At 40.3% G+C, this 12,327-nt stretch overlaps 1 pseudogene; it reads right to left on the bottom strand.

The window, feature by feature from the left end:
* Positions 1 to 3,254: 3,254 nt before the first annotated feature.
* LOC139478988 (arylsulfatase B pseudogene) lies at positions 3,255 to 5,179 on the bottom strand (annotated as a pseudogene).
* Positions 5,180 to 12,327: the final 7,148 nt, after the last annotated feature.

A 12,327-nucleotide genomic window follows, 5' to 3' on the forward strand; every position in this document is an offset into this window, starting at 1 on the left:
GGTTGACACTGGTGTATATGCTGATATGGGTTTATCGAGACTGGTGTATTGCGGGGCCAGCTTTATCTCCTCGTCTACGCATGTGATGTTAGTTGGACATTAGCCACTATATGTGTGATAATACACTTCGGTATCGCTCACAACTGACCCGAGGTTCGGGGTTACATATCTATGCGACCCATGAAGATTCAGGCTCCCTGACTTGGTTGATGCATGTCATCGATCCAAATTGCGTGGATCGATGCTCATGATATTAATCACTGGATTGTCTGGTCTAGACTCGATTATTTACAGACCGCCGTCATATAGCTGGAATAGTGCTGAGTGCGGCGCTAAACAACAAACAAACATATCTATGCATGTGTGGTATGAAAAGTCAAGGTCTCTTGTAGACTAACTAGTCACTGAAATAAAAATACCTCAGAGGGAAAAGATAGTTGTTAATTTATCTTAATACAATATAATAAAAAGGATCCTAGAGACCTTCTTTGGAAGCTGCAGTAATTAAGACGTGCCGTGTATCAAAGACTTGCATGAGCTGTATTGGATATATTTGATGGCGCCTCACTTCGATGTGCATCCCTTACACGTGCCAGTGGTCATGGGCTCCGATCATGTTCTGCCCCGAAAATGTTTCTTGGTTTGTTAGCACCATAACGCTCGTGGGTTTCATCGAATTGGTAAAACTCCAAAACCTGCATCACGTTGTGCTGTCCTACCACATAATGCCATTTCTCGGTGGTTCACTCGTCTGAGGCGCCCTATTTCGATGTGCAAAATCGCGCCCTTTAGACGTGCCTGGTTTCATGGGTTCGAATCCCGGTTCGCCCTAATTAGGCTTCACGGTTTGTCAGCAACGGACCCGTACTCGTGGGTTTCATCAAAGGGGTAAACGTCCCAAACTTGCATCACTTTGTACTTTCCTCCCACACCATACTAACGACGTTTTGTAACGTGAGCGTCGCTGAAACGTTCTCCTGGACACCTGTAGACACTTGCAAGGTCCTAAGAACTGTCCGAATGAAACCTGGACTCATTTGCGAACAGCATATATACTGTTCCAGTCCTGTCTTCTGAACCTCAGATGCTGTCTTAACCAGAGACGTGAAAGCAGAAGCGGGTGATTCGCTGGACGTCGGGGCCAAGGTTGTGCCTTCTCAACCGGTTGCGCACGATTTTGCCACTAATTGGTCTCAACCCAGGAATTTTCCGAGATGAGGATCAAAATGTCTGGCAACTTCGTTTTGCGCCATTTCTGTTTGCAGCATAGCCATGGCGTATAGACGTTGATTTACAGCAGGTTGTGGCTTTGCTGAGCGTTATTTATGGTTAAACAAAGGTGTTTTTATTAACAACTGTCAGCTACACAATCATTGTGTGCTGTTCACATTAAAACACTCGTGTATGCGTATCATGCTCCTTACAAACATCCAATTTGTGCCCCACGCATAAACATGCACGTGTAAACTGAATCACGAACTTAAAGTCGAGGAGATGTCTTTATGAATATGCATTATCTAATTTCAGAATAATTTTTTATTGAACTCTATACGAAGCACAGTTACTTTGTTCCGCTAGTATATATGACACGATAAAGGACACGAACGTACGTATTGTGGTTGTACTACTTTACTAGTAAATATAAATTATCAATGCACGAGAATAACCAGACTAGATTTTCTCTCGAAACAGATTCCACTCGGCATAAAGGGCAAGTTTCTTGTTGTTATATATGAATTGCTATACAACAAATCAAGTAGTATAACAATCCGGATATATAAATTAATTCAACAATTAATGAAATGTACTCCATCCCTGATTACTATGAAAATATGGATAAATCAGCTCATCGCTTAATGCCGATTGGCTGTTTTAGAAATCCTATGACTTCATTGGTTCATAACGCATTGCCGGAACTACTTTTTTCCCATTCATCATGTTCATTCATTTTTTTCCCACAAACAAGTTTCTGCCATATAAGATTTGTCATTTAAAATCATCGACATGACGCAGTCTAAAAAATATGTTTTTTATTTATCCATGTTTTCATTAACACATGTTGTTTACGATAATGTACACAAAACATTAAATCTAATTAAGATTTGTACGTACAGTAATTTGATTGACTAAATCGTGTGCTATCCCTGCACGTAAACAGCAGTGCCAACATTCCTTTCCCCGATAAAAGTGAACGATCTTGTGAAGATTGACGGAAATTCGGTTGGAAGAATAGTGAACATTATACAGCCATTGAACAGTTTAAATCCTCTGACGGAACACTGTCGAGACGTGTTTGAAATTTGTTTTAACAACAATGCCAAGTCATTTTGAATTCATTCTTGTACTATTATACATGAATCAAAATGTATATTTATCGCCAAAATTCATTGGTTCGGGACTTACGACTTTAATTTCATTCGGGACAGATAACCATTCATTCCTCGTCACTCGTAAAGTGGTGTCTATAAACGACTCTTACTCAGAAGTTGTTTGATCAAGGTTACAACATTCAAGGCCTCACTAAAGCTTTCAAAAAGTGTTATAGAAGACATGTGGAAGACATTTCCAGATTTGACGCATCAGTAACAAAACTGATTTTTCAGGTGAACATCTGCCTTGCCTTTGCATGTGTTTGTGGCGGGTGCCATCGGTGGGGCAGGCTACACCTGGTATCATCATTATTTGATAGTGATTCATAAACACATGCTCATGATATAGTCGGAATCGTACAATCTACACTGCTTTAGGCAGATCTTTGTTATGAATATGGAAAGGTTTGGGTCGTTTATAATTACATATAGATATAGATAACACGATAAAGGACACAGAACTGTATTTACGTTGCTTGCAAAGCTTTCTTCTTAATATATATGGCTATTCAACAAATCAGGTAGTTGAGCGCCGTGCATTTACATGCACGTGCAAATTGTGAATCACGACTTTAAAGTTGAGGAGATGTCTTTATGAATATGTATTAAAAGATGCATAGTTTTATTTCAGAATATGTTTATTTAGATGTACTTCTATATGAAGTAAGGTCACTTGATCTGTTAGTACAGATAGCATGGAAAAGGATGCGAAAGAAGTGTGCTGTGGTTGCACCACTTTACTTGAAAAAAGATTTATTATTCTTTAGTTGAATTGAGATACAAAAAATCAAGTAGTTTAACAATACGGATCCATAAATATTATTCAACAATTGATATAAAATCTATTATGAATATTTTAGTATGAATAAATCTACTCCACACCTGATGCAAAGAATAACTCCGAAATTACAATGAAAATAAAGATAAATCAGCTCTCGTTTTTATAGGTGGCTACTCACATGACTGCAACAGACATAAGTAATTATGTTCGTTAATGCTGATCGTAGATAGTTACCGATGCTATATCCGTCCTCGCTATATCGAAACTTGATCGTGTAGACAAGACCAAAACATTAACGCATGAATGAAGACTTATGGGCGTCAATCTACATATACTTTCAATGTGACGTTAAGGGCCAGGTGCTTTTAAGGTATCGAAACATCAAATTGATAGAATAAACAAGTTGAAATCGTTCGGGAGACATGACTTCATTGATAGTATGGCTTGCCATTAAAAGATAAATAAACGAGTAATTACAACATAACAACCGATGGGATAAGGTTCAAGAGCATCAATCACTCTCTTTTCGCCGATTGTCAATGAAATTAACTTTTTGGTCGCCAACAAAATACAACATTCAGCACCACCCTGGGCTCCAGTTGCCTCCATAGAGATCTGGGTTTGATTTAGGGTCATCTGGTGGTTGATAAGCTGGTACTCGCGTCTTCTCCCAGTTCTCAAGGCGTTGTTTCATCATCGCTACAAGCTCAGGGTACTTAGCAGAGAGGTCGAAATGTTCAGTTGGGTCGGAGGTGATATTGTACAACATATATGGAGGGAACTTGTCCTTGTTTTCCTGGAGAGGGACATCCGAAGTCTCATCAGCATGCGGAAGAGGATTCCAATCATTGTGAGATCCCGGTGAACCTCGCATCAGTTTCAGGTCACCATATCTAATTGCTGCAGATTTGGACTTGTCATAGATGTTGTAGACGAACTCTTTCCTCTTACTCGGGCCACCATTGATGAGCATGTCGTACTGGCTGACTCCGTCCATGTTGGCGTCTGTGTTCTCTCCACCAGCCAACTCCACAAAGGTCGGGTACCAGTCTACAGCATGCATCATTCCAGTGTTGAGGTAGCCCGTCTTCTTCAGAAGGGTTTTACTGTAGATGAATCCAGCTCCTTTCGTCCCACCTTCCCATAGTGTAGCTTTGGCTCCACGTAGAGGAAGGTTGTTTGCAGCATGCCAATAAGGCCCACCATTGTCAGTGGTAAACACCAGCAGCAAGTTGTCAATGAGTCCCGTTTCCTCTAAAGCATTTGTGATGTTAGCAACAGCTTCATCAAGAGCACTGATCATACCGCAGTAGGTTCTTCTTTCTTCATTCTCGATATGTTTGTACAAATTCTCATACTCAGGGGGAACTTGTAGAGGTTCATGTACTGCTTGAAACGGCAGATACAAATAAAGTGGCGTGTCCTTATCGTGAGATTTAATTATATCAATTGCCCTTTCTGCAAACACACGCGTTGAATATTTACCCTCCGGTTCCGTATATACGGTAGTGTTAAAGCGTAGATCATATCCAAAATATTTATCAAATGTTCTTGAGTGCTTGTAATAGTCTTCAGCTCCCATGTAATACCCAACAAAGGTGTCAAACCCACGGTAGGTCGGGGTGTATTTCAAGTTGCAGAAGCCTAAATGCCACTTCCCAACAGCATGGGTGATATATCCTAGTTCCTTTAACTTCTCTGGGAGGAAGGTGAAATTGAGTGGAACATATCCAGGAGAAGTTGGTCTGATGACGCCGTCCTGTAGTCCAGTGTGGTAGGGGAAGTACCCCGACATGAAGCAGTTTCTGGAAGGCGAGCACACGGGCTGGACATAGGAGGAGTTGAGGATGACTCCAGCTTTGGCCAACTTGTCCAGGTGTGGCGTCAGAACCTGTGGATTACGGAAACCAACATCGTTCCAGCCCAGATCATCCGCAACTATGAACACAATGTGTGGCTTAGCTGCTTGACTTCCATTAAGGGAAACAAAAATAAGAGCAAAAGTCGCAACAAGCCGTGCAGCCTCCATGGTTGACACTGGTGTATTGCTGATCTGGTTTTATCGACAACGATGCATAGCGCATCTAGCTTTATCGCCTCGTCTGCACATGTGATGTTACGTGACATAAGCCGCTAAACGCGTGACAAGGCTGAGCGATATTGCTCACATCCGACCCGGGTATCCGGACTACTTATCTATGTCTGTGTGGTATGAAAAGTCAAGGTCTCTGATTATATATATAATATACAAGTATATAATATATTGATATGCAAAGTCGTTATAAACATGAGCATATGCCTATGCATATGAACTCAATATGTGGCTTAGCTGCTTGACTTCCATTAAGGGAAACCAATATGAGAGCAATAGTCGGAGTGCAGCCTCCATGTGTTGCTGATCTGCTTTATCGAAACTGGTCCATTGTAGGTCTGGCTTTATTGCTTCACATCCGACGCGGTATCAGAACTACTTATCTATGTTTGTGTGGTAGGAAAAGTCAAGGTCTCAGATACACTAACGTCTCGTCTCTGAAATGAAACTATCTTACAGATATAAAACCAGTTGTTGATTTATGTTAATAAAATATAATAGAAAGGAACCAAGACACTTTCTCCATTAATCTGGACTTGCCAACTTTTATAGACTTGGTATCTGAACACATGTCAATTGATTAAGTCGTTGTTAACATCAGTATGCATACATTTAATGTTGTGATAATTAAATATTGTATGGGGCTCTATTTTGGATATACTTAATTCATTTGTTCCCGATTTGCCCCGACGGCGTAGAACGTTGCTCACATAATCAATCACTGATCGGTCTTGTCCGTGAAGATCTGGGTTAGAATTGGTCTTCAACGACCCATGCTTGTCGTAGTTGCCCAACTACGGAATCGAGTGGTTAGGTGCCGACTTGGTTGATGCAGGTCATCGTCTCGCAATTGCTTAGATCGATGCCCATGATGTCAATGACTGGATCGTCTGGTCCAGACACCATTGTTTAGAGGTGAAATATTGCGGCGTTTAACAGCAAACAAACAAACATGGATCTGTTTAGACTAGATACATATAAATACAAGATGCGCTCTGCATAAAGGGGGCTAAAACAAGGACTGGTAGGCTCGGAGTATATGGGTGGGGTATTCATGTTAAACTGCGGCATGGTATCTCAGTGCTAGCTCTATAAATCGGCATCACTCCGGACTAGTACAAGAAGGCACACGCACACGCACACAAACACGCACACAACACACACACACACACACACACACACACACACACACACACACACACACACACACACACACACACACACACACGTGCATGCACGTCGCTATATAAGTACAATTATCTTGGACGCGACATTAAACCCCATTTCACCTCATCTCTTCATCACCCTAGTCAACATACATAAATACGGAAGGGACCATAGGTGGCCAACGTTAGGTGCCGCAAATCGCCGCACAAAGTTGCGTCCCCTAGTCATGCCAGGATCCACGGCTGTTTGACATGTGTTTCACTCGAGTACGATCCTTGGTCTGGCTCTCCTATACCCATCCACGCGAGTTTTACCTTTCTGGCAAACGCCTCACATGAAATATGAAATAATGTGAAAATGTTTATTTACTGGTGGTTTACTCGTCTCAGGCGCCGTTTATTGATGTGCAAGTTTGCATCCCTTAGACGCGTCAGGTTTCATGGGTTCCAATCCCTTATCGCCCTGATAATGTTTCTTGGTTTGTTAGCACAATATATGTGCTCGTGGGTTTCACCAAAATGGTAAACGTCTTACACCTGCATCACTTTGTGCTTTCCTACCACCACAAGCTTCAACGCACTGACGTTACTGCAATTCTGTCCAAAACGGCGTTCAACAAAACTCACTGACAAAGCAATGATCATACCAGGGTCAGCATGCTCTCTCTTACACCTAACACCAGTCGAGGGGGATGGTCAAAGACACAAAGTCAAAGCTCTACAAAGATTCTACGACCTTTCATTATTTGGAAAACTTTCTAAAGTAATTTGAGAATGAAAAAGTTCAAACGTGCACAAACTCGTTACGTGTTCTGTGAATCCTGGTTTGTTCAATGTAGTTATTCAGACCAATGAGTGTATCATTACCATACTGGGTACCCATGAAGCTCACACTAATTTACTAATTACTGCAATGAAGGGGTAGACGGTTACAACAGCAGCTCATTTTATGAACGATTATTTAAAAGAAATTGGTCTAGCGCAACGGCTAAAATATAGAAGTTAAATTTCTCCACAAGAAAGACAGTTGGCTCACAAAAGTGAGGTTAGTAAGTTGTCTGAGATTATACTTGTCCCAAGATTGTCCAACCTGTTGATATCTCAGATGAATAGGTTGCACGAGCCCACTAAAGAGGATCGGGTGTTCAGAATCGATGATTTTACTGATTCCGATGGCCTGGAACGCTGTTCATGCTCCCGGTCTCTGCTTGGTCCAGACTCGATTGTTTACAGCAGTGAATACCCGTGAACATCCGGGTTATAATACGTCTTCAGCAACCCATGCTTGCCGTAAAAGGTGACAATGCGCGCATAGCCCATGGCCGTATTTGTAATAACCATCTTCTCGCATGGTATGTAATGTCTGGGCTGGATTAGAACAACGGATTTATATGATATATAACAGCATGGTCGTATTTGTAATATACATGTTCTCATACTTATTTTATGGTATTTTTCGGCCTATACTTGCCGTAAAAGGTGACAAACGAGATCGGGTTGTCAGGCTCGCATACTTGGTAGATGCATATCATCGATCCCAAATACGTAGATGGATGCTCATGGTGTCAATCACTGGATGATCTGATCCAGATTCGATTATTTACAGACTGCCATCATAGCTGGAGTATTGCTGAGTCCGGCTTTAAACATCAAACAACAACAACAACCGTGAAAGAAAATTTGATGGTGAGAATATACATTTTTCCAAAACTATTTGTGTAGACCTATTCATCATCTGGATATATTTATTTAACGTCTGTCTTCACTTATGAGCAGCAAGATCTCTGTACTTGTGCACAGCAGTAATTTAAAAAAAAGATATTGTTTATTTTCAACAAAATGTGCAATATTTTCCACCGCTAATTTTCCTTTTACGCTTATTTGTTTCGACAGATAATGGAGACTGTTTATTCCCTGGTGCTGACCCCGTCGATTGATCATGAAACATTATTTTAAAAATACCAATGTGTCAGTATCCCATCCCCTGAACGTTGACCCCTGAACGTTGACCCCTGAACTATCACCCTGCCTAAAACGACGATCTGCTGATTTCACATACAACGATGTCCAGATTAATAAGGTTCCCTACTAATGTTCAGGTCAGTAACCCCATGTATGATAACCACGAAAGCGAAAACCGCCTGAAGTCAGGTACACGGATTGTTTGGTCTGCAGATCTGTATAACAGCCTTGTGTGATTGACACGTGTCGATTTCATTGTCACTTTCATTGTGGATTCCACTCAAGTCTATTTAGCGGACACTGAACCCTCTGATTGTTAAAGTGATACTAATAGAATAATGTGAAAGAGGATTACCCTCGAATAATTAATTGTATATATAATGCATCATAATCGAAACAGCTTGATTGTTTCGCAATATGCGTTATGACAAACATCGGCAAAATCCAATAAGTATATGACGGATAGGCCAACGGCCTATGTTTTGTCTCCAAGATAAATTAAGCAAACTTAAGCTGTACTCTAGCTTCCCGTCACTAAAAATTGAAAGTACAAAAACAAAATAAGTAATAACAAACAAATAAATGAAACATGTGCTTTGTATTTTGCTATCCCGTCAAGAACCCATGCTTCTAGGAACAGTAACTTAATTTCTTTTTATATATTTTGAAATCTCGGAGGATATGTCATTCTTTTATTTTCCCCCATTGTGTTACATTTGTTTTTCGTGATTTTATGTCAGTGGAATAATATGTCAACGTGATCGAAAATGCTGAAGGAATTAACAAAAGGATTAGAAAAATAAACATTTCACAATCCGGTCCGTACTTTATAACAGACATAAAGCCTAGAATCTAAACATAATCACGAACAGAATTCTAAACCCGTTCATGAATTAAACACAATCCCGAAAACAGGAGTCGCTGACACAAGTGGGAATTGCTCGTATTTCAATATTTGTTGTGAAGGTCTAATAAACCACATTAAGAACAACCACAAACCAGGCAACTGTTGTTTGAGGACCGGCAGTGTTGAACCGGTGCCGTGTGGTAACAATCGAAAAAGTGGGGGATTTATTTCACAATTTATTCTTATTATTCCTGGAGGCCCAGTGCGCCATTGCTAAGTGTATCCAACGTCAACATCGCTCCGCAACAGAATACAGGATCGCACCAAATTCTCTTCCGGTCAGTCGGACGTAATATCTGATTAAACACGGAAGTGAAACGGAAACAACCTCTTGTGTTTTTTTAATGTATTGGATACATCGCCTTGTCGGCTGAGTCATTGTATTCGTTCCTCAGAAATTATTAATGTTTTCAATGGAGTTAAAGTTTTGTTTATCATAATGTTGACTTCCGCTTGGTTGTGTTTGACGTCGTTGAGCTTGTTACAATACAAGTGGTGTGACGTTGTTCATTTCAATACAAGACGTTGTTTGATGTCCAAGCGTGTGTGACCATCACCAGATGCTGCTATCACCAGTTAATTTGAACGATGTCCGCTTTACCTTTTTTGTACTACAAAACCAACAAATTCTGCTGCTAGAACAAGAAGCATCAGTAGTAGTAGTATAGTAGTAGTAGTACTAGTAGTAGTAGTAGTATAGTAGTAGTAGTAGAAGTAGAAGTAGTAGTAGTAGTAGTAGTAGTAGTAGTAGTAGTAGTAGTAGTAATATGCTCTTTCTACGAAGGTTTCAAAGAGTTCACACGATTCTTGCTCAGAAGATTTACTGAGGCCTTTAATGTTGTAACATTGATCAAACAGATCAAGGTTACAACATTCAGGGCCTCAGTAAATCTTTCAAAAATGATGTCCGATGCAATTCTGTGTTTTGACTTACACCACATGTTCCCGTGTTGTTGTTTTTTCAGGCAAACAATTCCCCTGCCTTTGCATGTGTTTGTGACGGGTGCCACTGGTGGCAGGATACGCTCAGCTTTTCGTGAACACCTGGTAACCCCACTATATGATAGTGATTCATAAACACATGATCATGATACAGTCACCAAACCCGATTTTATAGTGGTAGCTTGTTTTAGCCCCTTAACGTCGATCACCAAGCAGGGTAAACAAATATCATCTTTTAATGTCTTTTGGTAATGTCAGGAGATCCCAACCCCAACCCCGACCTTCCGTTCTCCATGAAGACGCTCTACCACTAGACCACGGTGGCAGCCAGGTTTCTTGTGAATATGGAAAGGGTTTTGACGCTTTTACTTATCTATACGTACAATCATCCTGGTCAATGGCTAAAGTGGTAGCTGGGTGGCAATAATCTCAGACACATTAAGTACAATATTGTTCTTAGTGTTTGCAAAGACAAAAGCCTCATTAAACTAATCTTCCAACACATGATGGGAGACTCGAAGTGATGCATCAATATTAAATGGTCACAGTAACATATCTCAACTATTTAGCGAATTAAATAAACCTGAGTCTTAGATCATGTTATGCCATATATGTCAAATGCAATTCATCAAAAATAGCAAAGCATGTCATTAAAATATATCTAGGAATAACACCTGTCTATCACATCTTATATTTTGTCTGACTCGAGCACCGATATAGTCGGAATCGTACCATGAACTCTGTTTTAAGCAGATATTTCTTATGATTATGGAAATGTTTTTGTCGCTTTTATTAATATAGATATATTTTCCAAAGGATACATGGTTCTTTAGGATATATGGACACGAGGAAAGGATGGTGCTTATTTCTATCCTGGAGTATAGTTCAAAGATCTCGAGGGTCACGAAATGAACAACGGTGCCAATTAACGGTGTCCATCAATATGACAGCCACGTGGGAATGTCCATTTCACAATGGTCGGGAGATAAGAACAATGTACACGCCCTACAAAACGTGGCACGTGGAATTTTCTCTTTACTTCCTGGCAGTATCAGAAGGGTGATAGGTTCCAGGTGTCTGAGAACATGAATAGAATAAATTACAAGTCTACGTTCCTGGACGCCGAATTTCCCGTCGGGAACAGGAGGCAGAGTGGTATATGGAGAGTAGTATACAAAATATGCAATTTGTGCAAGGGCGTTATTTTATATATATTTTTTTGGGAAAGTAGGATACAATATATTTGGCACAGTTTTGGGTCTTTTTAAGGATGTTGGTAACATATGGTGACCGTTGCTTATCTATAGAAAAAACAATTACCCAATGACACACATTCCCTGTTAGACTGCTGTTGGGGCATGTCAATCGGCAGATAAAACAACCGTTATCGCCCGCCAGAGGTACGTGCTACACAACAACCCCGATCGCCTGTATTTCTGTTAGTGTATACCATCCGGGCTATACTACCTGGCTATCTCACGGCAGTGTATTGAGAACAGCGGTGTATTTACACTGTAGATTATGACTGACAGATTGCCCGTCAGATTTGTTATCTTTGTGAAATACCAACCATTTGTAGGAAGAATCTAGTTAGCTGGTATTTATCCGACCGATTAACTGCTTTGTTGGTATAGACTGTATGTTCGTGTTTGATATTCAGTTCAAGGCTATTAACTGGCCTGTCAACCCACACGAAATATTGGAGTTGAGCCATTAAGGCACAGTATGAAATATATCTACCTATGTACGTTGTACCAAGGTTAATGGTTTATTATATGTAACGTATGTTCATTTATTGATATATCATACTTAGACAATTGGGTATTTCGGCTAATATTAATATTATGTATCATATGAACATGTACTTTTATTGAAACATCGTTACCACTGTGTAGCACACTTATATATATATATCTCTCTCTCACACACACACACACACACACACACACACACACACACACACACACACACACACACACATATATATATATATATATATACACACACACACGCACACACATACACACAGACAGAAGAGAAAGTATTGCAATTTTGATCGATATACTAACCATTAGTAGAACTATACAAGTAAGCAAACCGAAGAATTG

This window comes from Haliotis cracherodii, unplaced genomic scaffold (assembly GCF_022045235.1).
Source record: "Haliotis cracherodii isolate W230 unplaced genomic scaffold, xgHalCrac1.p SCAF_4, whole genome shotgun sequence".
Taxonomy (NCBI): Eukaryota; Metazoa; Mollusca; class Gastropoda; order Lepetellida; family Haliotidae; genus Haliotis; species Haliotis cracherodii.